Raw genomic sequence first — 6000 nt, forward strand, 5'->3', positions numbered from 1 at the left:
ACATTGAATCTCTGATCGAACCGTTACAAATCAAACACTTCAGAGGAGTTTTCATGTCCGACTCGTTACCTTCAAGTGTCAAAAGAAGAGAATGCGGAGTAGTCAACTTGGACGGCCAAGAAAATCCAGGCACGCATTGGATATGTTACCACAAAAATGATAATGATAAAGCATTCGTTTTCGATTCTTTCGGAGGTGTTCCACCTACAAATTTAGTTCATTATCTGAAAACAAGCAAAACCTCCATATACTACAACGACGAACGCATTCAAGATTTCGGAGACGTGAACTGCGGTCATCTCTGCCTCTCCGTGCTCGCGTTTCTCTCTAAAATAAATAACCCTACGATCGAGGATTTCCAGAAAGCATTGTGGAACCTCAAACAGCATCACTAGGATGGGTGTGTTCCATCTCACGAGCGAATCTTCAATTTTGAAACTCACGCTGCACGACGACATCGTCTATCCTAAATCCGTGGCTCTGCGTGCATTCTACAGCATGTACCTCATACCCAATGTTACGCAGCACAACAACAAAATTAGCGTCGGAAGCGAACACATCGTCGTCACGCCAGGACAATACAATCTTTCCACTTTGCAAGCTCAATTACCCAAAGGCACATATCTTTCTCAAAATTCGGTCACGCACAGAGTGGAAATCCTATCCGCGACGGAGACCGTGGACCTGGGCACCATAGGAGAACTTTTAGGTTTCGAGAACGACACCAAACTCGAAGCTGGCATCAAGCACGTAGCAACCAACATTCCTAAATTCTTGGCCATAGAGACTTTGAACGTACACTGTAACGTGGCGGAAGGAATGATCACGAAATCCTCGGACGGATTATTAGGAAGTCACAAGCAGACGGGAATCATAGCCACTTTCAAACCAAGTTCCGAGTTCATGGAACCGATCATCTACACGCCCTCTTCGCCGATCTATTTTCCAGTATGTCGCAACCGCATAGACGACATAGAGTTGGTGGTGACGAACGAGAAAGGAGACGTGGTGGATTTCGCAGGTGCCACTACGACGGCCATCGTGGAGATCAACGTATAATAAATAACCATACATGTAAAATGGAGCAAATCGAAAGTTACGAATTGCAATCTTTCCCTCCCAACCGTCGCACGTTCGCCAATCTGAACGAAGCGAACAGGGAGATCGAATACGACGTGGACGTAGGCGATGGGTTCATTCATCCTCACAGAGCAGACCTCTATCTTCAATTCGACGTGGTGAAGAAAGAAAGCGGAGACGCGTTTCCCGCAGCAGCAAACTTGATACTCGTGGACAACTACGTGCCTCACCTGTTCTCGCAGGTGGAGGTGAGGAAACACAACACCGTCATCGACAGAATAGACTATCCAGGCATCACGTCGACGGCAGTGGGAACATTGAAATTATCCAAAACAGACGCAGCGTACTATCAAGCAGGAGGATTCGAAGCCGGGACCAAAATATCGACGAAAAGTCACACGGTGCTCTTTCCCATGCGTCTGCTTCCAGGATTCTTCTCGGACTACAAGGAGATCATGTGGAAGGGAGGACTGAGAGTCACGTTTCGAAGAGCGGCCAACGACAACGACGCACTGATGCGATACGCTACTTTGGGTCCGGACGGCACCACGCCGATAGCCAACACTTTACCCGAAGCAGCGAAATGTGTCATCCAAAGCATGGAATTGAGAATGCCGGTGGTGGAATACGAAACAAACTACGCCCTCAAGTACAAAGCGGAGATCTTGAAAAGTCCGCAGGTGCCGATTCACTTTCACGGTTACCAGTGCGTGCAGAAGATGGCGTCGGGAAGTCACATGGAATTCGACGTGACGACGCAGTTCAACAACATACAGTTCGACATGCCAGATTTCGTCGTAGTGCTCTTTCAGACCGGGAGGGACAAGAATCAGGAAAAAGATTCCAGCAAGTTCGACGACTGCAAGATCAAGAACGTTTATCTGAAGAATGGACGCAATGAAGTGTTTCCGCGCGAGAATTACAATCTTGACGTGACCAAAAACGATTACCTCAAACTTTACGAAGCGTTTTCGGCTTACAAACGCGTGACCGAGGGAAGTGTGGACATGTACTACACGCCCAGCGAATTCAAAGCACGGAGACCCATGACCGTCATCAACACATCTAAGAGAAAGCAGGTGGTGGTCAACGATCGAACCAACATCAAGGTCGTCTGCGAGTTCCACGATGCCTTGCCCGAGGATACCCTATGCAGTGTCATCCTGATTGCAGAGAAGTCCTTCGCCTACGACGTGAAGAACGAGAGGGTCACAGAGCAGTTTTAACAAGTTTTTAACATCTTTTCTTGCACAATAAGAAATTTTCTGGACTAGCACAATCAGTTACAATGGCACAATACGAATTTCACTAGTTCAGATCAGTTACAAATGTCAATTTCATTAGTTATCACTTACAATAAAAGTCTTTTTTGCACTATAGCACGAGACAATCAGAAAATTTGCACAAAAAAAATTTGTTGTTGTTTTTTACACGTGAAAATTAACAATAAAATTTCTTTTTTATCGTTTCAGATGCTGTCGAAACATCAAAAACACATACACACACACTAGAAAAAAAGCATGCAACTTTATTTGTAACACACACATACATTCTCCATCTTCATCAAGAAAATATTATAATAAACATAATTATTTTTATCTATCTCACAATAAAACTCTATATCCAAAAAATATCACAACATCAAATAACACTAGAGTCGTTAGTACACGTTGCATGCATTACGGAGGTCCTCTGTAGGGTTTCATGGAAGTTTGGGGGAAAAAAATAAAACACGTGAAACTCTACAGAGGTGCGGTAATCTATAACCGCAGCCATTAGAAAACTTTTACATTTTTGGCTGGGCACCACGCACCCTGGCGAGGTTATAGGGGCCAGGTATCCTTAAAAACAACAATTATTATTTTGTTTGTTTGTTTGTGTTACAATACGGAAATAATAAAAGGCATACGCGCACGCGCGCGCGTGTGTATGTGTGTGCCACATCGTTCCCGAGAGAGAGGTTTACAAAGGTCACGATCTACAAACATTTGGTCCTTCAAAAATAAGAGAATAAGAAGATGAGAAGATGAGAGCTCATCTTTCACTCATCACTGCTTTTCTGCGCCCTGAAACATCGCCAGCGTAATAAATAAGGCACGGAACGTGGAGAGAAAATGAGTGTATGTGTGTATGTGTGTGTATGTGTGTATGTGTGTGTATGTGTGTGTGGCACATCGTTCTCGAGAGAGAGGTTTACAAAGGTCACGATCTACAAACATTTTGGAGGATGAGAAGATGAGAAGATGAGAAGATGAGAAGATGAGAAGATGAGAGGATGAGAGCTCATCTTTCACTCATCACTGCTTTTCTGCGCCCGTGAAACATCGTCAGCGCAATAAATGAGGCGCGGAACAGGGAGAGAAAGTGAGTTTTTCAACTTTTTGTGGTCGTTTGGTCAAGAAATCAAAGTTGTGGTCAGATGCACAAATTTATACTACTGATGGAAGTGACCTTCCCCCCAAAACGTTCTGAAGGGCCTCCAAGATGTCCCAGAAGTGATTAATCAATGACACAGGCACGTGTTCATATCAAGTAATCCAACTATTACCATCGTAGTGTCGAAAATAAAGACAAGTACGCCCACTTTGTGACCACCCTATATAATAGCAGACGTAGAATATTGACTTACATTGTTTGTTTCTTTATTTGCTTTTTTAAGTTGGCTTTTAAGTCCACTTTATGCACAGAAAGGCTAATCGGGACTGGACCTACAGTTTGAAGTGGGATTCGAACCATTGTGTAATGTGCCTCCACCGGGTATCTAACCAGAGACCTCTTGTTAACAGGGCGACAAGAGTTACATTGTTGTTGCGAATCTTTGTGTTGTACATGTGCCGTCTCTTCGGTTGGAGTGAAAGGAATCGTGTTCCAATTGGAGAGCGTGTCTGCTATGGCTTTTAAGCTAATTATCACCCTTCCAAAGCCTGTCTGGATCGTGACATTCCAGTATTTATAGGTCAGGTGCACGAGTTTGGTTTTTCCACCCAGTTTATGGAATATCCATCAAATTTAATTGCTTCGTGTATCAGGTCATCTCACCTGCCATTACTGTAAGGTTCAGAAGCGAATAGTTGCAATCCATGCATGGCCAAGTCTCTGTTGTATTTGTAATTTTGGTTTTTATCGTCGCTTTCCTGATATTTTAGGCTTATCGCGACGGTGATTCATTGCTTGATTTGGTTTAGTTTACATCGCATTTCTGCCACTTTTGGCTGATCGCAAAGATGGAGATGAGTGACGATATGATGAAATGGACCAATGCCCAGGCCGGGATTCGAATCCCTGGAGTCGTAGCGCGATGTGCAAACTACTCTTCCACGAAGGCCGGCAATCGCGATTGAGGATGAATGATGATGACATTCACGAAGAGATACTCACAAAGAAGCACCCATGCCCACACCAGGACTCGAACCTTGGACCGTCGGTAATGCGCTCGGCCAGCGGGACGACGCGAGGTGATCTGTTATTATCGTTAACGCAGATGTGACATGTTGTCTCGTCTTCCCGACATATTGAACATTCTGCGTCCCTCTATTTTATGCTTGAATTGTGTCCATCCTCTAGTCTCAACCAAGCCAATACCTTCGTCATTTCCCATCTGTGTACACAATTATTGCTGATGTTACGGATATTTTATCTGTGCATTCTGCCACAATGTTCTTGTTGATGTTCGCTGGGTAGCTACCACCATATTGAATGATTAGTTAATAAGAAGAAAGGCACATTAGAGAGGCAGGATGTTCTTGTCGGTTTGTCAAGTGACCCCGGGTTCGATCACCGGTGGAGGCACAGTGCACAATGGTTTGGATCCCACTTTAAACTGTAGGTCCAGTGCCGATTAGCCTATCAGTGCATGAAGTGGACAAGTGAATCAATCAATGGTCGGTTTGGAAAGCTGAATTTCATCCGGTGGAAGGGTACCACCTTAGACAGCCGGTCTGAATTGACAGGTATTGGAGTTTGTGCGTTTAAGCAGACGAACAGATCCGAAAAGATGGAAAGGAATATGGGGGATCAGTTTGAGTTTTGGAGTTGGCGTATCCAGTCAACAGTGAAGAACATACGTGTTCACCTTCGGGAGGGCGAATCTCATGAGAGCAGGCCTCAACCTCAACTTTCGGAAGACTTGTGAGGGTGACATTAATAGAGGACGAGGGCTTGGGCGAGTCGTGAGGGTGAGGGAGGTTGATTTGAAATGAACACCTCTGGTGAAGAAGCAGATATGTACACCCACCGGCAAAATAAATACTCGCTTCGCTGCAATACGTACTGCGTGTTGCCTAACTCTACGGCGGCGGTAGAAGTTGCCATTGAAGTCCTATTAAAATCCACTTTTCGCCTTGCAGGGAAGCTAGTACATGGGCGAATCATAAAGTAAGTTACACCCGAGCCGTGTTCCTGTACTAAAAGAGATAAAATAATCACGTTTGGTGGCAACACTGTCCGGAATGTATTCTCCCCATACCCAAAGCAGCCATGCTGCAGCTGCTTTAATATGACAGTAGTCACCGTATGAGTATGGCGCATCGTATTGAGGTGGCGTCCAAAATTAAGGTGCGCTCTGCTGTCCGATTTTTGTGGACACGAAGGCATAATCAGAGTAAAATCCATAGCCAAATTGTCGAGGTGTATGGTGAGAATGCAATGTCACACCCCATGATCAGAAAATGGTGCCAGATGTTCGAAGAGGAAAGAACGAACGTGAAAGACGAACAGTGTGTTGGGCAGCCTGCAACTGTGAACACTGTCGACAAAACGGAGCGTGTTAATGCAATCATCCTTGCCAACCGCCACGTGAAAATTGAAAGAGATTGCAAGTGAACTGAACATATCATACGATAGTGTGTGTCTATGCTGATTCGTGACCAGTTGGGTGTATCGTAAACTGTGCTCTTACTGGGTGCCCCGATTGATAACCGA

The sequence above is a fragment of the Lepisma saccharinum genome, chromosome 8, assembly GCF_977018435.1.
Source record: "Lepisma saccharinum chromosome 8, izLepSacc3.1, whole genome shotgun sequence".
Taxonomy (NCBI): Eukaryota; Metazoa; Arthropoda; class Insecta; order Zygentoma; family Lepismatidae; genus Lepisma; species Lepisma saccharinum.